The sequence below is a fragment of the Ranitomeya variabilis genome, chromosome 6, assembly GCF_051348905.1.
Source record: "Ranitomeya variabilis isolate aRanVar5 chromosome 6, aRanVar5.hap1, whole genome shotgun sequence".
Classification (NCBI taxonomy): domain Eukaryota; kingdom Metazoa; phylum Chordata; class Amphibia; order Anura; family Dendrobatidae; genus Ranitomeya; species Ranitomeya variabilis.
Window position 1 is genome coordinate 118,575,941 of NC_135237.1, and position 26,266 is coordinate 118,602,206.

Sequence of the window (26,266 nt, forward strand, 5' to 3'; positions counted from 1 at the left end):
ACCAATAGGCCATGCCTGCATGTGTTCCGGATGTCAAACAGCCACGAGAAAAGCAGCTTTGGGACCTAGAACATATTTTTAGAGCACAGCAAAGACACTTGGTTAGCACCCGAGCATGCTTGGATAACACCTTATCTGGGCACGTTCGGTCATCAGTAATAGCCACTCATATAAGGAGAAGTACACACCCTATGGAAAAGTCACTAATAACATGCACTTTGTCCTACACTGCCTGGTGTAGATTGTCTGATGTAGATGTAGCAGGGCTAAGACTTTTGGGCTGTGTATCATGCCACCGACACCCCTGACTGGGAGCTTCCTAAGTAAGGGTGGGGGTTACACACATTAAGGTTGCGTGTCCACACTCAGGATGGCCGGCGGTATCGCCGCAGTGGCGAAGCCGCTCGGTGCTAAGCCCCGCCCCCCTTCTGGGACGCGATCATGCCGGATGTGTACTGTACACATCCGGGATCATCGCACCCCTCGCCATAGGGCCCTGTGATATTACCTGCGGCGATGCAGCGTCGCCGCAGGTAGCACGGACATGCTGCGATCTGAAAAGATGCGCAGCATGTCTGGAGTCGCAGGGCCGCCGCGTGCGGGTTTCCACGCATAGTGGACACGGGATTTCAAAAAATCCCCTCCACTATGCTGGAACATCTGGATGCTGCGTGTTTGACGCTGCAGCGTCAATCACGCAGTGTTTACTTACCGTGGACACTCACCCTAACCTGCCTGCCTGAATGTAGTCCTCTAATATTAATCTCCTGCTGATAAAAAAACTGATTGTATTGTGCCCCGTATTATGCTGCTCTCAGATTAAGGCCATGTGCACACGTTCAGTATTTTTTGCGTTTTTTTCACGTTTTTTCGCTATAAAAACTTGATAAAAATGCGAAAAAAACGCTAACATATGCCTCCCATTATTTTCAGTGTATTCCGCATTTTTTGTGCAAATGTAGACTTTTTTTCCGCGAAAAAATCGCATCGCGGAAAAAAAAGCAACATGTTCATTAAAATGCGGAATTGCAGGGGATTCCGCACACCTAGGAGTGCATTGATCTGCTTACTTCCCGCACGGGGCTGTGCACACCATGCGGGAAGTAAGCAGATTATGTGCGGTTGGTACCCAGGGTGGAGGAGAGGAGACTCTCCTCCACGGACTGGGCACCATATAATTGGTCAAAAAAAAAGAATTAAAATAAAAAATAGTCATATACTCACCTTCGATGTCTTCCCGCCTCTCCGCTGCATGCTGCCGCTTCGGTTTCTATAGCTGGTGTGCGGTGAAGGACCTGCGATGATGTCGCGGTCTTGTGATTGGTCGAGACCGGTCATGTGACCGCTCACGTGACCGCGACGTCATGGAAGGTCCTGAACCACACCGGCATCTATAGGAACGGACGCTTGCAGGTGAGTATAACCATTTTTTTTTTTTTTTAAATTATTTTTAAACATTCTATCTTTTACTATAGATGCTGCATAGGCAGCATCTATAGTAAAAAGATGGTCACACTTGTCAAACGCTATGTTTGACAAGTGTGACCAACCTGTCAGTCAGTTTTCCAAGCGATGCTACTGATCGCTTGGAAAACTTTAGCATTCTGCAAGCTAATTACGCTTGCAGAATGCTAAAAAAACACGAAAAAAAACCTGAAAAAAAAACCGCAAAAAAAAAATGCGGATTTCTTGCAGAAAATTTCCGGTTTTCTTCAGGAAATTTCTGCAAGAAATCTGGATGTGTGCACATACCCTGAATAGCAAAAACTTTCTGACAGATTTCCTTTAGCAAACATTGACTTATTAGGTGCCAAAAACTTTGATTGTTAATATCTCTGCCACGACAGTGTGAAATAAAAGACAAACAAAAAAAATTAAAACAATTTATTGCTGTGCAACCACTATTACATCATGTGTACAACTCAACATGAACAATTTGTTGAAAGGTCCGTACTTTTTCCATGTAGCCATATGAGGGCTCATTCTTTGTGGGGAGAGTTGTAGTTTTGAATTAACTCAAACAATTTTGCATATAATGTACTGAAAAAGAAGAAACAAATACCAAGAGGTGAGAAATGGTGAAATAAAGCCAATTTTGCTATTGTATTTTAGATTTTGTACATATGGCATTCATTATGCTGTAAAAATAATTTTATCGTTTAAAAAAATTCAAAACTTTGTAAAAAAGAATCCTTTTTTTCTCACGATGGAGACGTTTTCATGTTGTTTTTTGCGTACTGAGCTGTAGTGTTTATTGGATTCATTTGTGTGTGCATAAAATATTTTGATTGCTTTTCATTGCAATTTTGAGGGGAACAGAAATTCTGGCATTTCAATTTTTTTCTTTTTGTTTTAGTGTTTAATGTGCAGCAGAAATAATTTTTGATAGATTGTACTTTTACAAAAGAAAAATATGGATGGGAACAATAAATAAACAACATATGTATAATGAGGTACTGTAAACCATTAATGTAAGAAAAATCTATGCAATAATGGGAAAGAAAGAACTACATAAATTGAAGTTCAAGCACACCCAAAGTACAAAAAATACAAATATAATGTTGGGAAGGATTTTTTTTTCTCCCAATGTGGAGCTTAGGCTACGTTCACATTTGCGTTGTGCGCCGCAGCGTCGGCGCCGCAGCGCACAACGCAAACAAAAACGCGGCAAAACGCACGCTAAAACGCTGTGTTTTGCGCCGCATGCGTCCTTTTTGGCCGAAAGTTGGACGCAAAAAAAATGCAACTTGATGCGTTTCTTGCATCCAACGCTTGCGGCCATGCGGCGCAAAACGCAGCACAACGCATGTCCATGCGCCCCCATGTTAAATATAGGGGCGCATGACGCATGCGGCGCCGCTGCGGCGCCCGACGCTGCGGCGCTGACCGCAAATGTGAACGTAGCCTTAGTGTTTGCCACATAGTTTTTTTTGCCTTCCTCTGGATCAACATGTTAGGGTCCCTTTCCACTTGCGAGAGAAAAAACGGTCCATATCCGGACCGAAAAAACAGATGTAACGTAAGCGATTGTCATGCGAGTGCAATGCGATTTTTAATCGCATCATCCGTTTTTGGGAAAGAGACAGGAGGGCCATTACGCAATCTGTACAAGCCTACGCACTTCTTCTGGAAACTATCCAACCAGGCAGAATGTATCTTTTGCATGGTTTTGAGCAACAATGGAGTAATTGCAGGATATGTCCCAGAGAGTGTCAAGGTCTGTGGAATCTATTACTTAGGTGACAGGCAGTGCTACAGAGCTCAGGTAAAGCCCTTAGCGTGGCAATGACCATGTTCCAGTATTTATAAGGTTGTGGATTGAATAGGTCTGTGGAGCATATTAACCCAGTCTCTTAGACATACTTAAAATGTACAGAAACTGGCCAATACCCCACCACCATTTCTTTGTAAGGACCCAAATGTAGAAAATGTAAGGGATGCGACAGTTTAATAAAGAGACAAAAGCAAGGTGACATTAACCCTTCATTACCCCATATCCCACCGCTACACGGGAGTGGGAAGAGAGTGGCCAAGTGCCAGAAAAGGCGCATCTTCCAGGTGTGCCTTTTCTGGGGTGGCTGGGGGCAGATGTTTGTAGCCAGGGGGGGCCAATAACCATGGACCCTCTCTAGGCTATTAATATCTGCCCTCAGTCACTGGCTTTACCGCTCTGGCGGAGAAAATTGCGCGGGAGCCCACGCCAATTTTTTCCGCGAATTAACCCTTTAATTTCATAGCTAGAGCCCCCAAATTTGACACACAGACACTTCTTACATTAGTGAAGAGGAATATGTAATAAAAGAAGGGATATGAGATGGTTTACTGTATGTAAACCATGTCTCATATCCTGTCGGGTTTGGGAAGGAGAGAGCAAAAGCCGACAATTGAATTAGCGGCTTTTATGCTATCTAGCGCTGCATTAAATATAAATATACATATATAGGTGTCCAACTGACATATACACTCACCGGCCACTTTATTAGGTACACCATGCTAGTAACGGGTTGGACCCCCTTTTGCCTTCAGAACTGCCTCAATTCTTCGTGGCATAGATTCAACAAGGTGCTGGAAGCATTCCTCAGAGATTTTGGTCCATATTGACATGATGGCATCACACAGTTGCCACAGATTTGTCGGCTGCACATCCCAAAGATGCTCCATACAAGGCAGGATGGATCCATGCTTTCATGTTGTTTACGCCAAATTCTGACCCTACCATCCGAATGTCGCAGCAGAAATCGAGACTCATCAGACCAAGCAACGTTTTTCCAATCTTCTACTGTCCAATTTCGATGAGCTTGTACAAATTGTAGCCTCAGTTTCCTGTTCTTAGCTGAAAGGAGTGGTACCCGGTGTGGTCTTCTGCTGCTGTAGCCCATCTGCCTCAAAGTTCGACGCACTGTGCGTTCAGAGATGCTCTTAGGCCTACCTTGGTTGTAACGGGTGGCGATTTGAGTCACTGTTGCCTTTCTATCAGCTCGAACCAGTCTGCCCATTCTCCTCTGACCTCTGGCATCAACAAGGCATTTCCACCCACAGAACTGCCGCTCACTGGATTTTTTTTCTTTTTTGGACCATTCTCTGTAAACCCTAGAGATGGTTGTGCGTGAAAATCCCAGTAGATCAGCAGTTTCTGAAATACTCAGACCAGCCCTTCTGGCACCAACAACCATGCCACGTTCAAAGGCACTCAAATCACCTTTCTTCCCCATACTGATGCTCGGTTTGAACTGCAGGAGATTGTCTTGACCATGTCTACATGCCTAAATGCACTGAGTTGCCGCCATGTGATTGGCTGATTAGAAATTAAGTGTTAACAAGAAGTTGGACAGGTGTACCTAATAAAGTGGCCGGTGAGTGTATATATGTATATATACCTATTCTATGTGTATATATCTACTCTATTCTAACCTGTCAGTGTGATTTTACTTTACACCGCGCTGAATTACCAGCTATTCAAAAGACACGGGTGCGTAAAAATCAGACAGAACTCGCATGGTGCGAGTGCTGTGCGATTTTTTTCTCGCACCCATTGACTTGCATTGGCGAGTCTCGTCCGAGAATCGCAGCAATACGCAGCATGCTGCGATTTTTTTCTCAGCCGATCCAGATTTTTCTCAGTCCGATTTCGGCTGAGAAAAAAATCGCAAATGACAAGACACCTATTGAATAACATTGGTCCGAGTGCAATCCGATTTTTTTATCGGATTGCACTCGTCCGTTTTCCTCGCAAGTGGAAAGGGGCCCTTAGGCTATGGGTTGAACTAGATGAACTTAAAGTCTTCCTTCAACCTTAAATACTATGTTACTACAGTATGTTACTGTTTGTGTCAGTTAAGCAACAGGTCTGTTTTTTACACTAAGGGCTCATTTCCACTTGCAAGAGAAAAAACGGTCCGTAATCTGGACCGAAAAAACGGATTTAGCGTATGCGATTGTCATGCGAGTGTTATGCGATTTTTAATCGCACCATCCGTTTTACATCCGTATGCAATCCGTTTTTTTCTCTGCAACTATTTTTATACAGTCATTTACAGGATCATTTACAGTGTTCTATGCCACAGAATGGTAAGGTATCCTTTAAAAACGGACGGAATACGGATGGTCCGTATTCTATGCGTTTTTTTTCTCGCACCCATTGACTTGCATTGGTGAGTCTCGTCCGAGACTCGCAGCAAATCGCAGCATGCTGCGATCTTTTTCTCAGTCCGATTTCGGCTGAGAAAAAAATCGCAAATGAAAAGACACCTATTGAATAACATTGGTCCGAGTACAATCCGATTTTTTATCGGATTGTACTCGTCCGTTTTCCTTGCAAGTGGAAATGAGCCCTAAGGGTTTATACTTTAGTGTATAAATCGGACAAGTGCAATGCAAGAAAAATCTCATTGCACTCTGACCAATGTTATTCAATGAATCAGGGCTGATTTGCCAGTTTTTCCTCAGCTGGAATCAGGCTGAGTAAAACAATTGCAACATGCTAAAAGTGGCTGCGTATACAGGACAAGACTCACCGATGCAAGTCAATGGGTGTGAAATGCTGTCTGATAATTAATCACATATCTCAAAGGAACCAAGAAATTGTATTCGAAAAGCACAGGACGTTCACAGTCAGAATAATAGATAGATAGATAGATAACTATCCTGCAGATATATAATTTCACAACCCACTTGCTTTTTATAAACTTACAACCTTTAGTGCCTTACATGTGGCGTTTATTCTATGGCTATTTAGGCTTGTTTTCCCTAATAAATAAATAAATTTAAAAATGACATGGGGTCCCCCATACTTAATGAAACCAGCAAAGGTAAAGCAGACAACTGCGAGCTGATAATATCAGGTTGGGAAGATACCTGGTTATTTGGCCCTTCCCAGCCTAAAAATACCAGCCTTTATCCACCCCAGAAGTGGCACATCATATTAGATGTATTATTTTACAGTACTATGTGCACTGTTGTGTCATATGTCAGTAGGTCTAATATGCAAAAGGGGTGGTCACAACATAGTGCTTCAGGACTACAGGACTATTTCCCAGCTTCCTGCTTGTCAGACACATGTATGCTCCTGATTGATTCCCATATATTCTCTCTTTGATGCTGCAAGCAAAGGCAGCTTTAAATCTGCAGCATCAGAGGTGTGTAGGGCACGTTGGATCCAGCTAGATTCAGAGAATAGCTTGCAAACAAAGAGCATGCAAGTGCTGCACTCCTTGCCTAGGTGACCAGACACCACTGAGAGTTTGCAGAGGTGGCAGCTAATCTATGCAAAGATTTACAACACAATATAATTAAAAAAACTCTCCATTTTATAGAATAGAGATGGTTTTAAATAAGAAGTAAATTGTTATTTATTTTTATAAGTACTTTGCAATGTAACCATTTATACTGTTTAGAAAACCTTATAAGACACTATTATTAGTCAAATAAAATGTAGGGAAGCACCTTCTGCTGTCCAAAACACCAAGTGTGGGAACTTAAACAAACTGCCTGCAAGCTGCACATACAGTATATGCGTAAGCATACATGTATTATGTGTATTTCATGTGCACTGACCTTTTCTCTCTTAATTGACTTTGAGTTGAAGTCACCAAACCTCTTATATCCAGAGGTTCCCCTGCTTGTAACTGCTAGAAGGAGGAGTTTAGATAATTATTGTATATTTAATTATCATATAAATAATTATCTGTTAGCTTTGGCTGTAAGTCAGTAGTAATTTTGGTCAGGGCAGTTTCGGTGGAGTGGTGGGGAATCGGATTGAAGCCAGACTGCAGGTTTTCAAAGTGTTAGATGCAAGGTGAAAGGAAAGTTCAGCATGGACATGGTGTTTGAAGACGAACAAGAGCAGTGATATGGGACAATAGCTGGATGTAGAGGTAGGGTTGAGAGATGGTTTCTTCAGGATAGGTGTGATTGTGGCATGTTTGAAAGCAGAAGGGAAGGTACTAGAATAATAGAATCAAAGAATCATAGAATGGTAGAGTTGGAAGGTATCTCCTGGGTCATCTGGTCCAACCCCCTGCTCAAAGCAGGATTCACTAAATCATCCCAGACAGATGTCTGTTGAACCTCAGTTTGAAAACTTTCATGGAAGGAGAACTCATCACCTCTCAGGGCAGCCTGTTCCACTAACTATCAAAAAGTTTTTTCTAATATCTAATCTGTGTCTCCTCCTATTCAGTTTCATCCCATTGCTTCTAGTCTTTCCTTGTGCAAATGAGAATAAATATGATCCTTCTACAATGTGTCAGCCCTAGAGATATTTGTAGACAGCTATTAAGTCTCCTCTCAGTCTTCTTTTTTGCAAGCTAAACATTCCCAAATCCTGTTACCGTTCCTCATAGGACATGGTTTGTAGACTGGTCACCATTCTAGTCGCTCTCCTCTGAACTTACTCCAGTTTGTTGATGTCTTTTTTTAAAATGTGGTGCCCAAAACTGGACACAGTATTCCAGATGAGGTCTGACCAAAGATGAGTAGAGGGCAATAATGACTTTGCGTGATCTTGACTGTATGCTTCTGTTAATACATCCGAGAATTGCATTTGCCTTTTTTGCTGCTGCATCACACTGTTGACTCATGTTCAGTTTATGATCTATTAGTGTACCAAGTCTTTTTCACATGTGCTGCTGCTTAGCCCTATTCCTCCCATTCTGTATATGCTTTTTTCATTTTTATTGCCCAGATGTAGTACTTTGCATTTTTCCTTGTTAAAAACCATTCTGTTAGTTTCTGCCCACTGCTCCAGTTTATTTATATATTTTTGAATCCTCTCTCTCTCTTCTCTAGTATTAGCTATCCCTCCTAACTTTGCGACATCAGCAAATTTAATCAGTGTACCCTCAATTTCTTCATCTAAATCATTGATAAATATGTTGAACAACACAGGGCCCAGGACAGAACCCTGTGGTACACCACTTGAGACATTCTTCCAACTGGATGTGCAGCCATTTACGACCACTCTTTGGGTCCAATCACTAAGACAGTTATGAATCCATCTAACAGTTGCCTTGTCCATTCCATACTTTAGACATTTTTTCAATAAGATTGGTGTGAGATACTTTGTCAAATGCTTTGCTGAAGTCAAGATATACTATATCTACAGCATTTCCCTGATCCACCCAGTCAGTGATTCTGTCATAAAAGGAAATTAAGTCTGTATGACATGACTTATTAGTTACAAACCCATGCTGACTCTGGTTAATCAATTCATTCTTATTCAGGTACTTGCATACATGTTGTTTAATAATTTGTTCAAAGATCTTTCCTGGTATGGAAGTCAGGCTCACCGGCCTATAATTCCCTTGGTCCACCTTCTTCCCGTTTTTGAAGATAGGAACAACATTTGCTCTTCTCCAGTCTTCTGGGACTTCTGCTGTTCTCCAAGAATTTTCAAAGATTATGGAGAGTGGTTCAAATATTTCTTCTGCTATCTCCTTCAGTACTCTGGGCTGGAATTCATCTGGACCTGGAGACTTGAATTAATTTATGTTAGCTAAGTGTTTCCTCACTATCTTTCTGTTTATAGATATCCTGAAATCTTCTATTCCTTTAATAGGACAGTGAAGATTAGTTGATGTTATATTTCCTTTCTGAGAGAAAACAGATGCAAAATAGGAATTTAAAAGTTCGGCCTTCTCAACATCCTTTCTTACCATTTCATCATTTTCATCCTGTAAAATCAGTTCACAATAGGTTGATTAGATGGGTTATGGCTGGACAAGTGTTGTGGAAAGGTTGGGGAGGAGGTGAGATGGCATGGGGTCAAGTACTTAAAGGTACCTTCACACGAAACGACATTATAACGATATCGCTAGCAATCCGTGACGTTGCAGCGTCCTCGCTAGCGATATCGTTTCGTTTGACACGCAGCAGCGATCAGGATCCTGCTGTGATGTCGCTGGTCGCTGAATAAAGTCCAGAACTTTATTTGGTCGTCCGATCGCTGTGTATCGTTGTGTTTGAAAGCAAAAGCAACGATACCAGCGATATTTTACACTGGTAACCAGGGTAAACATCGGGTTACTAAGCGCAGGGCCGCGCTTAGTTACCCGATGTTTACCCTGGTTACTAGCGTAAAATGTAAAAAAAACAAACAGCACATACTCACATTGCGTCCCCTGCAGTCTGCTTCCTCCTCTGACTCAGCGCCGCAAAGTGAAAGTGAAAGCAGCACAGCGGTGACGTCACCGCTCTGCTCTCACTGTACGGCGCTCAGTCAGTCAGGAAGTGGACGCAGGGGGACGTGAATGTAAGTATGTGCTGTTTGTTTTTTTTAGATTTTACGCTGGTAACCAGGGTAAACATCGGGTTACTAAGCGCGGCCCTGCGCTTAGTTACCCGATGTTTACCCTGGTTACCAGGGGACCTCGGCATAGTTGATCGCTGGAGAGCGGTCTGTGTGACAGCTCTCCAGCGACCAAACAGCGACGCTGCAGCGATCGACATCGTTGTCGCTATCGCTGCAGCGTCGCTTCGTGTGAAGGTACCTTAAGTGGTGAAGTGGGATTTTGAAAGGAGATGAAAAAGTTCTCCTTTAGTGATGGTGGGGAGGAAAGTCATGGGGAAGGGGCAGTGGTCTGTTGTACATAGGGATTGTGGTGACAGTACAATAAAGACTTGTCTTGTTTGGTTGATCCTATTTTTAAAATATGTTGCAAAGTCTTCTGCAGAGATGAGGGAAGTTGGGGGGTGGTGGTGGGTGAAGGTGTGACTTAAAAGTGTTAAATAACTGTTGGGGTTGTGGGATAAAGAAGATATGAGGGTTGTGAAGTAGAGATGTTTAGCAGAGGTGATGGCCAATTTGAATGTGAAAGTAGCTTTTTTGAGTGCAGTAAAGTCTTCTTGCTAGTGAGTTTTCCTCCAGCACTGCTCTGCAACTCTGGAAACTTGCCGAAACTTTTTGGTGAGGTTGTTGGGTCAGGGTTGTCTATTGTTTCATCACACCCAGCCATGCACGAGAGCAGAGACAGAGTCAAAAGCTGATGGATGCGAGTGTGGCATTGTAGAAAATGGTGGCACTGTCTGTGTTGTGGATAAAAGATATGGAGGACAGTGGTAGAATAGAATCAGAGAGTGTGTGAATGTCTAGGAGTGTAATGTTTCTGCAGGGGTGCGCTATTTGCTGGACATTGGTGGAAAGATAAGGAGGACAGGGATGCGAAAGTGAGTAGACGGTATTCAGATAAGGGGAGAGGTGAGGTTATATAGGGAGCAGAGGTGAGTAAAGATAAGGTCTAATGTTTGTCCATCCATGTGGGTGGCTGGAGAGGACCACTAGGTAAAACCAAAGGATGAAACAAGCGACAGGAGTTTGGAGGCTGCTGACTGGCCGGAGTCAATGGGGTTGTTAAAGTCACCCATGATAGTGGTGGGAATGTCAACCAAGAGAAAGTGTTGGAGCCAGGTGGAGAAGTGGTCAATAAAGGTACTGGACGGGCTCAGGGGTTGATATATGATGGCCACTTGGAGGACAAGAGAGAGTATAGGTGGAATTCGGTTGAAGGTGAAGTTGTTGGAAACTAGACCAACACTTCCACCATGGCTTTTGCCAGGGTGAGGAGTGTGGGTGAATTTAAGGCCACTGGAATACTGCGCAGCAGATGAAGCCGTGTTGTAGGGTGTCGGACATGATTCAGTGAGGCCCAGGAAGGATAGATTGCAAAAGGTAAAGAGGTTGTGGATGCCGTGATGCTTATTGCAGACAAAGCGGATGTTTCAAAGTGCTCCTGAAAAAGGGACCCGCAGAGTGGGGGTCAAATGAATGGGTTTTATGTTGCAGAGATTACACTAGTTTCTTGTAGGTGAAGAGTGATAGGATGGAGAATTAATGGAGGGTATTGGTTGAGGAAATCCAGGATTGGGAGATATATTGGCTGCAGTGAGGAGAGTAGAGAGATGGAGAGGAGGTGGGAGAAGAATAGTGGCTTGTTTTGTGCTTTAACCAATTTTGGACATCCAACGTACTATCAAGTTGACGTGACCTGGGCCTGTGTGACCATCAACGGGATAGTACATCATATGTGATCAGCCGCGCTCACGGGGGGGAGTGCGGCTGATAGCGGCCAGTTGTCAGCTGATTATTACAGCTGACACCCGGAACTATGTGGCAGGAGTTGTCACGGACCGCTCCCAGCACTATAACCCCCAGAACACTGCGATCAAACAAGATCGAAGCATTCTGGTGGCATAGGGAACCATGAATGCGGCCAAGTATACAGATATCCTGGATGAAAACCTCTTCCATGACCCTAAGCACACAGCTAAAATAACTATGTGATGTGATCGCATTGTTCCGAGGGTCTCCTCCCTGCAGGCCCCCAGATCCAAGATGGCCACTGGGTCCTTCCAAGTTCTGCATGGAAGTGGCTTGTCATTCCAAAAATTCCTGTGAAGCACCTGAAGGGTTAATAAACTTCTTGAATGTGGTTTTGAGCACCTTGAGGGGTGCAGTTTTTAGAATGGTGTCAATTTTGATTTTTTTCTATCATATAGACCCCTCAAAGTGACTTCAAATCTGATGTGGTCCCTAAAAAAAAATGATGTTGCAAAAATGAGATCGCTGGTGAACTTTTAACCCTTATAGCTTCCTAACAAAAAAAATTTTGGTTCCAAAATTGTGCTGATATAAAGTAGACATGTGGGAAATGTTACTTATTATGTATTTTGTGTGACATATCTCTGTAATTTAAGGGCATGAAAATTCACAGATGGAAAATTGCAAAATTTTTTACATTTTTGCCAAATTTCCATTTTTTTCACAAATAAACGCAAGTCATATCAAAGAAATTTTACCACTATCATGAAGTTCAATATATCACAAGACAAAATGTCAGAATCACAGGGATCCATGCAAGCGTTCCAGAGTTATTACCTCATAAAGGGACAGTGGTCAGAATTGTAAAATTTGGCCCGGGCATTAACATGCATTCCACCCTTGGGGGTTAAGGGGTTAATAGAAGGATGTGAGGAGGAGGCCCAGGTTTGCAGATGAGGTAAGGAGGGGAGATAAGAGGGAAGGTGAGAACATTATTTGTGTGGAGAGTGATGGACTTTTGGGATAGTGAAGTAAGGATTAGTGGAGCAAAAACTGTAAGGGTACTGTCACACTCTGCAACTTTCCAACGATCACGACCAGCGATACGATCTGGCCATGATCATTGGAAAGTCGTTGTGTGGTCGCTGGAGAGCTGTCACACAGACCGCTCTCCAGCGACCAACGATGCCGAAGGCCCCGGGTAACCAGGGTAAACATCGGGTTACTAAGCGCAGGGCCGTGCTTAGTAACCCGATGTTTACCCTGGTTACCAGCGTAAAAGTAAAAAAAAAAAAACCGTACATACTCACATTCCGGTGTCCTTCAGGTCCCTTGCCGTCTGCTTCCCGCTCTGACTGAGTGCCGCCGTAAAGTGAAAGCAGATCACAGCGGTGACGTCACCGCTGTGCTCTGTACTGCCTTACGGCCGGGAGTCAGTCAGAGCGGGAAGCAGACGGCAAGGGACCTGAAGGACACCAGAATGTGAGTATGTACGGTTTTTTTTTTTTTACTTTTACGCTGGTAACCAGGGTAAACATTGGGTTACTAAGCGCGGCCCTGCGCTTAGTAACCCGATGTTTACCCTGGTTACAAGCGAACGCATCGCTGGATCGCTGTCACACACAACGATCCAGAGATGACAGCGGGAGATCCAGTGACGAAAGAAAGTTCCAAACGATCTGCTACGACGTACGATTCTCAGCGGGGTCCCTGATCGCTGCTGCGTGTCAGACACAGCGACATCGTATGGATATCGCTAAAACGTCACAGATCGTACCGTCGTAGCGACATAAGTGCCACTGTGTGACAGTACCCTAAGGGCATATGTAAGCATGGTGAGAGAGTGAGTGTGGGAAAATAAAGAGTCAAGTACAATTAAACAACAGCCCTAACAAGCCATTTGAGGGCCCCACATACGATATGATGGCCCTTCGCAGACCTTCACTCAGTATAAGGGCCCAAACAGCCCCCAATACAATATGGAGACTCACGCAGTTTGATAGCCATGCATCCTCACTCCCCACAACACACACACACACACTCTATGAGGCTCCCACAAGGCATCATGTCCCGCACAAGTACTCACAATAAAAAAATACAAACCATTCACCTGCATTAGAGACAAAAATACTTTTCATGGTGAACCAACTAAAAAGGAAAAAAACGCTTCACCTTAAATAGATAAATTCTCACATATAGCTGGCAAGAATGAAGCTATACATGTTGTAAAAGATGCAGTCACACCGGGGTCCTGGTCATTGAGGGTTCAGAGGGCATGTTACAGGTTTGGCACTGGAGTACAGTGCCTTTGAGGTACCCCTCTGGTATTATTTTCCTATGGAGAATTCCCGCTTTTGCTAATGATTTGTACATGGCAGTATGTATTATTCTGTAAGTTAAATTAGAGTTTTAATAAAAGCGCATGATGCTTTTATGAAAGAGGTTTATGTAATACTTACCACATTAGCACGTCTTTGGGTTCAGTGCAAAGACAGAGACAAAGTCCAATTGCTGCACACAATATTTTAACATCATATTCTGCTAATTCCCAAGTGTCTGGCTAGTAATTAGCAAACAATCACACTTAGGGCTATGCTAGCATTGCTTTATTCTCCCCCTCTTTAATTATCTGTAGATATTTGTACAGTCTGAACATATCCCAGCACATTATTTTGGGCACTTGTTAATGGAAGAGACATTCATTTGAACATATCTGCCAATAAATGAGAAGTAACAGAAATGTGTAAATGATCTACACAGTTTAATGTTTATGATGACTCAAGTGAGACTAGAAAAATGTTTGTTAAAGTGTCTATTTCTGTGCATAAACTATAAATGTATGGAATCAGCAAACTAGAAGGTGTGATGCATATTAACTGGCAATGTTATATATTTGCATTCAGCTGGGTGTTTGGGATGGCCAAAAAATGTGTTTTCAATTGCCAGTGCATATGCTGGAACAGTTCATCACATCCTTTTCTAGCTATCCACAGAAGCTATGACCACATGAACTATTTTGGTATCCAGAAACTATGTATTTACATTTGTCAGAAAGTTTTTTTTCACATGTAATCTGAGAGAAGCATAACACAGAGCAAGAGAGCCTTATTCCAACTATGTACCAATTATTAAACCACTTGAAATTGTTGTGGTGCAATAGCTGTTTTCTCTGCTGTAGATGTAGCCATGTTCACAATGCTGAGCTCCGTATAACCACACCCACACCACTGATTGGTTGCTTTCTGTGTACACTGTGCATAGGCAGAAAGCTGCCAATCAGTGGTTGAGGCAGGGTTTTACAGAGCTCATGAATATGGAAGACTATATGGTATCAGGTTTAATAGACATTTAGTAATAATCCACTGCTGATAAAACAGTGATTTTATGAAAACTACAGCAAGCAGCGCAGTAAGTGATACATGTCTGAAATCAGGTCTCTATACTGTAGTGTAAAAAATAAAGACAGATTGCATGAAAGTCACATATTATCTGCATTGAAGACAATGGAAAAAGTCTCATGCAACTTGTGACCTTGCAACACACCCAAAAAACAATACATTTTATATGACAGAGTAGATTACAGGTCCCAACACTACCCCAATGATTATCATCAAATGAGATGTTGCATTGGTCACCAATCTTCATTTCACAAGACACGTGTCATCACATAGCCCTAACCTTAAGGTCCGGGCACTTCAGCCATAATACACTTAATTTGGGTAATATTCCTTTGATTCAGAAGTACCTTGCATTTTTTATAGACACTGAAGCAAAATTTTAGGTAGTATTATTAATGAATTAGGGGACGTTTCTTTCCGTAAAACCATTCTGGTCCTGGGCCGTCTGACATTGCCTAATGTCTCAATTGTTAGTCTGCACATGGATGTTGAATAATTTTCTAGTAATCTAAACAGTGAAAATTTGTGCAAACATCTAACCATAAGAATATGAAATAGAAATATTTTGTGAGATTTGTAAAAGTTTAGCAGTCCATGACTTTCAATGTAGCTATAAATGGTACCCAGAGGTATGAGAAGAAGCCATAATTTTGACATTTGTCTGCCATGTAGAAGACCCCCTGCTTTGGTATGGAAAAACATGGAGCAAACAGGATAGAGTGAGTAACCTAAACATTACACATCACAACTTAATAGAATAGTATTCTAAAAACAAAAAAAAATTAAAGGAGCGATATGTTTATATGTAAGCCAAATCATGGAAACCACTCCCTCTGTGATTTGACCCGTAAATTGGACGAGGCTGGCCCGTTCCAATCTATAGGTACTTAGAAAACATTAGGCTGTACTTGGATGGCTGAGTGCTGTCAGATTTCCTGGACTTACAGAATGGGGAACATGGAGAAATTTTGTTCTCTATCCTTTCCTCACAGTATGCTGCGATTCTGTGCTGACACTTGGATCAAACTCTGATCAGCGTTTCATCTGAGTGTCATTAGCATAATCAGCTCAATTCTCTCAGATGAGGGAATCTATGCTCACGTGGCCCTGGCCTATATTTTATGTTTTTATATACATGTGTATAGGGTTGGAGGATTTATTAGAATTTGAAGATGGCGGAAATTCAAGAGGCGGACATACCATTGATATAACATGTGCATCCACACAGGGGTCTAAGGCTAGGTTCACATTAGCGTTTCTGTGCACAGCGTATCATCTGCATGTGCAAAAGCATGCCAAAAGGCATGCAAACACATGCTTACGCCTAAGCATCATCTTACGCATGATGCAAAAAAACGCTATGTGTGCATGCGTTTAAATGCATTTTGGCATGTGCTTGAGGTTTTTTATGCACAAGGTGGAGGTGTGACATAATTTCCTGGATATGTGCAGTCTAAAGTATGCATGCGCATCGAACGCATGTGTATGCATGTCCTTGCGTACCAATGCATTCCCGTAGACAGTAATGCAATCAGGGTCGGACTGGGGTGTCTGGGGCCCACCAGAGGAATGGACTCTAGGGGCCCACCCTACAGCTATATGCAAATATCTGTCATTATAGTGGAGCATCAGCTGTAAAACACAGGTGGCTGCTGCACATCTACTGTGCGCCCCAATAACTGGGATGTATTACTGTAGTTTACATTAATGGGGTTCTTTGGTTAAAACAAATTATCACTGACCATGCCACAGGATAGGTAATTGCTTAGGTCCAACCATTAGAAACGGCACCGATCGGAAGAATGTGGAAGTTTTATCCCTGACAGGACACTTTTATCCCTATTTTAAAAGGCAGTGGCAGGTGAGATGTCTGACCACAGCTCCATTCATTCTCTTTGGGGCTTCCAGAAAAAAACAAGTGCAGCCAAGGAGGGAATGAATGGATCAGTGATCTAGTCGGACATGCCACTCCAGTCTAATGGGGACAAAAAGTTCCACATTTTGCTGAATGGGTCCAAGCAGTCAGACCCCCCCACCAATCAATACGTTATCACTTATCCAGTGGAGAGGTGATTACTTTTTTCCACAGGAAACCCCCTGTAAGTGCATCTCCGCCGCTGTGTACAAAGCATTAAAACTCTAATGGAAATAAAGATTCTTCTCCTAATTAGTATCAGAGAGAACAAATGATCACCATACACAACACAATCCACTATACCAAGACCAATATTACCACATACAGGAAGAAATACCACCACACCATGACCAGACCACATAGTGACTGAATAGTACTACATACAAGGGACAAATACCACCACACCATGACCAGATCACATATTACCACCACATAGTGACCAAATAATATGACATATTCGGGCAGCAAGGTTCAGAGGTTAGCACTGCAGCCTTGCAGGGCTGGGGTCCTGGGTTCAAATCCCACCAAGGACAACATCTGCAAGGAGTTTGTATGTTCTCCTCATGTTTGCGTGGGTTTCCTCCAGGTACTCTGGTTTCCTCCCACATTTACAAAGACATACTGCTAGGGAATCTAGATTGTGAGCCCCATTGGTGACAGTGGCAATAATGTCTGTAAAGCACTGTGAAATTATTAGCACTATATAAATGAGTACAAATAAATAAAAATAAATAATACCAGCATATAGGGACCAAATGATACCACATACAAGGAGAAATACTGCCACGCTGTGCCCAGACCACAATTTACCAACACATAGTGCCCGTATACTACAATATTGATTATGAATACAAACCACAATACTAATAACACTGTTATTACCACCAGTGACAATATACACAGTACCTCTGTATATAGTGTCAGTGTACAAGTAATACAGTGATCACCAGTGACATTATACACAGAAGCTCTGTATATGGTGTATAGTGTACAGGAAATACAGGGATCACCGGTGACATTATATACAGGAGCTCTGTATATGGTGTATAGTGTACAGGTAATACAGGGATCACCGGTGACATTATACACAGGAGCTCTGAATATAGTGTCAGTGTACAGGTAATACAGGGATCACCAGTGACATTATACACAAGAGCTCTGTATATAGTGTCAGTGTACACATAATACAGTGATCACCAGTGAGTGACATTATACAAAGGAGCTCTGTACACAGTATACAGTATATAGTGTTAATATACAAGCAACACACTGATTCACCGATGACATCTGTAGTTGAAGTCTTTTTTCTTCATCCAGTGCAGACCACCATTACTTCTTCCAGCAAAGACTCGTCTCTGCAGAAAATAACACAGATAGCTACAGTTAATCGCTTCCAGAGCACATTCCCCACTATTTTCCTCGACTTCTATACTATGTCAGATGAAGAAAAAAAGACACAGTGCCACCCTGCACAGTAGCAGGACCCCCTTTTGTTCTCCTAATGGAAGACAGTAAGCTCAAAAATAAATTACAGCAGTAATAATGTCCACTGATTGGCCCCTACAGTAATTATGTCCCCACTTGCCACCATAAACCAATAATGTATGTTCCTCATCCTGACCTCAATACAGTAATTATGTCTCCCCTTTATTTAATAATGTGCCAGATCCTTGGCCCCTTTATTTAATGTCTCCATCTTGGACTCCAATGTCTGTCATGGTTCCCAATGGCAAGGGAACGTCAGAAACATATAAATAATGGACAAGCTCTGGGTGATGGAATCTCGAGCTGACCGTGAGCTAAATCTACCACACAACTAATAGTAGCCAGGGAGCATACCTACGACTTCCTAGATGCCACGCGCCAGCCGGAGGACTAACTACGCCTGGTAGAGGAAGGAACAGACCTGGCTTACCTCTAGGGAAATACCCCAAAAGATGATAGCAGCCCCCCACATGTAATAACGGTGAGTTCAAGAGGAAAAGACATACACAGTATGAAAGTAGATTTAGCAAAGAGAGGTCCACTTACTAGATAGCAGAAGGATACAAAAGAGGACTTCACGGTCAACTGAAAACCCTTTCAAAAAACCATCCTGAAATTACTTTAAGACTCCTGTGTCAACTCATGACACAGGAGTGGCAATTTCAGCCCGCAAGAGCTTCCAGCTACAGAGAATAACAAAACTGCAAACTGGACCAAAGATACAAAACAAAAGGACAAAGTCCACTTAGCTGATCAGCAGACTAGTAGCAGGAACATGCAACCGAAGGCTCTGGTTACAATGATGACCGGCAAGGAAATGACTGGAGAGCAAGGCTAAATAGGAAACTCCCAAACACTGATGGAAGCAGGTGAACAGAAGCAGCAAAGTGCAAACAAGTCACCAGTACCACCAGCAACCACCAGGGGAGCCCAAAAAGTGGATACACAACAGTACCCTCCCCTTAAGGAGGGGGCACCGAACCCTCACAAGAACCGCCAGGGCGATCTGGATGAGCCCTATGAAAGGCACGAACCAAATCCGAGGCATGAACATCAGAGGCAGTTACCCAAGAATTATCTTCCTGACCATAGCCCTTCCACTTAACCAGATATTGAAGTCTCCGTCTGGAAATACGGGAGTCCAAGATCTTCTCTACCACATACTCCAATTCCACCAGCACAGGAGCAGGAGGTTCAGTAGAAGGAACCACCGGTACCTCATATCTCCGCAACAACGACCGATGGAACACATTATGGATAGCGAAAGATGCCGGGAGGTCCAAACGAAAGGAAACAGGGTTAAGAATCTCCAAAATCCTATAAGGACCGATGAACCGAGGCTTAAATTTAGGAGAAGAAACCCTCATAGGGACAAAACGGGAAGACAACCACACCAAGTCCCCAACACGAAGGTGGGGACCAACACGACGACGGCGGTTAGCAAACTGCTGAGTCCTCTCCTGGGACAATTCCAAATTATCCACCACTTGTCCCCAAATCCGATGCAACCGATCCACTACCGCATCCACTTCAGGAAAATCCGAAGATTCAACCTGACCAGATGAAAAACGCGGATGAAACCCTGAATTGCAAAAGAAAGGAGACACCAAAGTGGCAGAACTAGCCCGATTATTAAGAGCAAACTCCGCCAACGGCAGAAAGGCAACCCAATCGTCCTGATCCGCAGACACAAAACACCTCAAATAAGTCTCCAAAGTTTGATTAGTTCGCTCCGTCTGGCCATTGGTCTGAGGATGGAATGCAGACGAAAAAGACAAATCAATGCCCAACCTGGCACAGACTGCCTGCCAAAATCTAGACACGAACTGGGTACCCCTGTCAGAAACGATGTTTTCCGGAATACCATGCAAGCGAACCACATTTTGAAAAAGCAAAGGGACCAACTCAGATGAGGAAGGCAACTTAGGCAATGGCACCAAATGAACCATTTTAGAAAAACGGTCACACACCACCCAGATGACAGACATCTTCTGAGAAACAGGGAGGTCCGAGATAAAGTCCATAGAGATGTGCGTCCAAGGCCTCTTCGGAATAGGCAAGGGCAACAACAACCCACTAGCCCTAGAACAACAAGGTTTGGCCCGAGCACACACATCGCAAGACTGCACAAAAACACGCACATCTCGAGACAGAGAAGGCCACCAGAAGGATCTAGCCACCAAATCTCTGGTGCCAAAAATTCCCGGATGACCTGCCAGAGTAGAAGAATGAACTTCCGAGATGACTCTAGTGGTCCAATCGTCAGGAACAAACAGTCTACCAGACGGACAACGATCAGGTCTATCCGCCTGAAATTCTTGCAAAGCACGTCGCAGATCTGGAGAGACAGCAGACAAAACCACCCCATCCTTAAGGACACCAGCAGGTTCAGAATTCCCAGGAGAGTCAGGCTCAAAACTCCTAGAAAGAGCATCTGCCTTCACATTCCTAGAACCCGGTAAGTACGAGACCACAAAATTAAACCGGGAAAAGAACAACGACCAACGTGCCTGTCTAGGATTCAGGCGCCTGGCAGACTCCAAATAAATTAAATTCTTGTGATCAGTCAAAACTACCACCTGATGTCTGGCACCCTCAAGCCAATGATGCCACTCCTCAAATGCCCACTTCATGGCCAAAAGCTCCCGATTACCAACATCATAGTTTCGCTCGGCGGCCGAAAATTTTCGCGAAAAGAACGCACAAGGTCTCATCACTGAGCAGTCGGAACTTTTCTGCGACAAAACCGCCCCCGCTCCGATCTCGGAAGCATCGACCTCAACCTGAAAGGGAAGAGAAACATCAGGCTGGCGCAACACAGGGGCAGACAAAAAGCGGCGCTTAAGCTCCCGAAAGGCCTCCACAGCAGCAGGAGACCAATTGGCAACATCAGCACCCCTCTTAGTCAAATCTGTCAGAGGTTTAGCAACGCCAGAAAAACCAGCTATAAATCGACGATAAAAATTAGCAAAGCCCAAGAATTTCTGAAGACTCTTCAGAGAAGTAGGCTGCGTCCAGTCGTAAATAGCCCGAACCTTGACAGGGTCCATCTCAATAGAAGAAGGGGAAAAAATATACCCCAAAAAGGAAATTTTTTGAACCCCAAAAACACACTTTGAACCCTTAACACACAAAGAATTCTCCCGCAAAACCTGAAAAACCCTCCTGACCTGCTGAACATGAGACTCCCAGTCATCAGAAGAAATCAAAATATCATCCAAGTACACAATCATAAATTTATCCAAATATTCACGGAAAATATCATGCATTAAGGACTGAAAGACCGAAGGTGCATTAGAAAGGCCGAAAGGCATTACCAAATACTCAAAATGGCCCTCAGGCGTATTAAATGCGGTTTTCCACTCATCCCCCTGCTTAATTCGCACCAAATTATACGCCCCACGAAGATCAATCTTAGAGAACCACTTAGCCCCCCTTATGCGAGCAAACAAATCAGTCAGCAAAGGCAACGGATACTGATATTTGACTGTAATTTTATTCAGGAGTCGATAATCAATACAAGGCCTCAGAGAGCCATCCTTTTTAGAGACAAAGAAAAAACCGGCTCCTAAAGGTGATGAAGAAGGACGAATATGTCCCTTTTCCAGGGACTCCTTAATATATTCGCGCATAGCAGCATGTTCAGGTACAGATAGGTTAAACAAACGACCCTTTGGAAATTTACTGCCAGGAATCAGATCTATGGCACAATCACAATCCCTGTGAGGAGGGAGTGAGCCAATCTTAGGCTCTTCAAAAATATCACGATAATCAGACAAAAATGCCGGAATCTCAGATGGAATAGATGACGAAATGGACACCAAAGGAGTGTCCCCATGAGCCCCCCGACATCCCCAGCTTAACACAGACATAGCTTTCCAGTCAAGGACTGGGTTATGAGACTGTAACCATGGTAATCCAAGCACCAAAACATCATGTAAATTGTACAACACAAGGAAGCGAATCACCTCCTGATGGTCTGGAGTCATACGCATAGTCACTTGCGTCCAGAACTGTGGTTTATTACAAGCCAAAGGTGTAGAATCAATACCCTTCAGAGGTATAGGGACTTCCAGAGGCTCTAAATCAAACCCACAGCGCCTGGCAAAGGACCAGTCCATAAGACTCAGAGCAGCGCCAGAGTCCACATAGGCATCCACGGTAATAACTGATAATGAACAAATCAAGGTTACAGACAAAATAAATTTGGACTGTAAAGTGCCAATTGAAATAGACTTATCAACCTTCCTAGTACGTTTAGAGCATGCCGATATAACATGAGCAGAATCACCACAATAGAAGCATAACCCATTTTTACGCCTATAATTCTGCCGCTCGCTTCTGGACATAATTCTGTCACATTGCATTTTCTCTGGCGTCTCTTCAGAAGATACCGCCAAATGGTGCACGGGTTTGCGCTCCCGCAAACGCCGATCAATCTGAATTGCCATTGTCATGGATTCGTTCAGACCTGTAGGCGCAGGGAACCCGACCATAACATCTTTCACGGCATCAGAAAGGCCCTCTCTGAAATTTGCCGCTAAGGCGCACTCATTCCACTGAGTAAGCACAGACCATTTATAAAATTTTTGGCAGTATATCTCAGCTTCATCTTGCCCTTGAGATAGGGCTATCAAAGCTTTTTCAGCTTGAATCTCCAAATTAGGTTCCTCATAAAGCAACCCTAAAGCCAGGAAAAACGCATCCACATTGAGCAACGCAGGATCCCCTGGTGCCAATGAAAATGCCCAATTTTGAGGGTCACCTCGCAGCAAAGAAATTACAATCTTAACCTGCTGGACAGGATCTCCTGAGGAGTGAGGTCTGAGAGAAAGGAATAATTTACAATTATATTTGAAATTCAGAAACCGAGATCTATCTCCGGAAAACACCTCTGGTGTAGGGATTTTAGGTTCAGAAATAGGAGTATGTATAACAAAATCTTGTAAATTTTGAACCTTCGTAGCAAGATTATTTAAACCTGCAGCCAAACTCTGAGGATCCATCTTTAAACAGGTGAGCTCAGAGCCATTCAAGGATTATAAGGAGAGAAAGGCAAAGGCTGTAATTAGAGCTGAAATACAACTAATCCAACTATGGAGCAAGCATAGGGGAAAAGGGAAAAAAAATTTTTTACAGACTTCTTTTTTCTCTCCTTTCTTCTGCCAATAAGTTTAACAGTGGCCGGTCATGCTGTCATGGTTCCCAATGGCAAGGGAACGTCAGAAACATATAAATAACGGACGAGCTCTGGGTGATGGAATCTCGAGCTGACCGTGAGCTAAATCTACCACACAACTAATAGTAGCCAGGGAGCATACCTACGACTTCCTAGATGCCACGCGCCAGCCGGAGGACTAACTACGCCTGGTAGAGGAAGGAACAGACCTGGCTTACCTCTAGGGAAATACCCCAAAAGATGATAGCAGCCCCCCACATGTAATAACGGTGAGTTCAAGAGGAAAAGACATACACAGTATGAAAGTAGATTTAGCAAAGAGAGGTCCACTTACTAGATAGCAGAAGGATACAAAAGAGGACTTCACGGTCAACTGAAAACCCTTTCAAAAAACCATCCTGAAATTACTTTAAGACTCCTGTGTCAACTCATGACACAGGAGTGGCAATTTCAGCCCGCAAGAGCTTCCAGCTACAGAGAATAACAAAACTGCAAACTGGACCAAAGATACAAAACAAAAGGACAAAGTCCACTTAGCTGATCAGCAGACTAGTAGCAGGAACATGCAACCGAAGGCTCTGGTTACAATGATGACCGGCAAGGAAATGACTGGAGAGCAAGGCTAAATAGGAAACTCCCAAACACTGATGGAAGCAGGTGAACAGAAGCAGCAAAGTGCAAACAAGTCACCAGTACCACCAGCAACCACCAGGGGAGCCCAAAAAGCGGATACACAACAAATGTCCACCTTAATAAGGTCCCTATCCTGGGCCCTTTCCAGTAATAATGTCCTCATCCTGGGCCCCTTTATTTAATGTACCATGGCCAACCACATAGTCCTCCATAAAGTATTATGTTCTGCATATAATGCTCCTCCATACAGCACATCATGGGCCCCCTGCTCCTACATATAGTATTGTGGGCCCCGTGCTCCTCCACACAGTATTATACCCTCCCAGCTCCTCCACACAGTAATATGGAACCCCGCTCCTCCACATAGTATTATGGCCCCCCGCTCCTCCATACAGTATCATGAGAGCCCACTCCTCCACACAGTATCATGGGACCCTGCTCCCCCATACAGTATTATGCCCCCCCAGCTCCTCCACACAGTATTATGCCCCCCCTGCTCCTCCACACAGTATTATGCCCCCCAGCTCCTCCACACAGTATTATGGGACGCCGCTCCTCCACACAGTATTATGCCCCCCGCCGCTCCTCCATACAGTATTATGGGCCCCCCCGCTCCTTCACACAGTATTATTCCCCCCAGCTCTTCCACACAGTATTATGCCCCCCGCTCCTCCATACAGTATTATGGGACCCCGTTCCTCCACACAGTATTATGCCCCTGCCTGCTCCTCCATACAGTATTATAGGACCCCGCTCTCCTCCATACAGTGTTATGCATCCCCGCTCCCCCATACGGTATTATGGGACCCCACTCCTCCATACAGTATTATGCCCAACCAGCTCCTCCATACAATATTATGCCCCCCCGGTCCTCCACACAGTATTATGCCCCCCCGCTCCTCCACATAGTATTATGGCCCCCCGCTCCTCCATACAGTATCATGGGAGCCCACTCCTCCACACAGTATCATGGGACCCCTGCTCCCCCATACAGTATTATGCCCCCCAGCTCCTCCACACAGCATTATGCCCCCCTGCTCCTCCACACAGTATTATGCCCCCCAGCTCCTCCACACAGTATTATAGGACGCCGCTCCTCCACACAGTATTATGCCCCCGCCGCTCCTCCACACAGAATTATGCCCCCCACTCCTCCATACAGTATTACGGGCCCCCCGCTCCTCCACACAGTATTATGCCCCCCAGCTCCTCCACACAGTATTATGCCCCCGCTCCTCCACACAGTATTATGCCCCCCAGCTCCTCCATACAGTATTATGGGACCCCGCTCCTCCATACGGTATTATGCATCCCCGCTCCTCCATACTGTATTATGGGACCCCGTTCCCCCATACAGTATTATGCTTCCTTTCTCCTCCACACAGTATCATGGGCACCCCACTCCTCCACACAGTATTATGGGACCCCCCGCTTCTCCACACAGTATTATGGGACGCCACTCCTCCACAAAGTATTATGCCCCCCAGCTCCTCCACACAGTATTATGCCCCCCGCTCCTCCACACAGTATTATGCCCCCCCAGCTCCTTCACACAGTATTATGCCCCCCCGCTCCCCCACACAGTATTATGCCTCCCAGCTCCTCCACACAGTATTATGCCCTCCCAGCTCCTCCACACAGTATTACACCCCTCAGCTCCCCCACACAGTAATATGCCCCCCTGCTCCTCCACAAAGTATTATGCCCCCAGCTCCTCTACACAGTATTATGCCCCCCTGCTCCTCCATACAGTATTATGGGCTCCCCGCTCCTCCACACAGTATTATGCCCCCCAGCTCCTCCACACAGTATTATGCCCCCGCTCCTCCACACAGTATTATGCCCCCCAGCTCCTCCATACAGTATTATGGTGCAGCGCCCCAGAGTCCTGGTCGTTGCAGTACTGACGCTCCGCCGCTAAGGGGAGTGATGATACGTCTGATGGCACTTAAGGAGTTCACCTGACCAGGTATCACAGTCACACTTTACACTTCACATTCTGGCCACCAGGGGGAGCAAAGGGTTCTATGTATTAGGCCACTCCTCACAATCTGGTAAAACTGGGGGCTGGATAGGAAGTTAGTCAGAAGCTGACTGGGTTGGAACCAGGCAACATCCTGTGG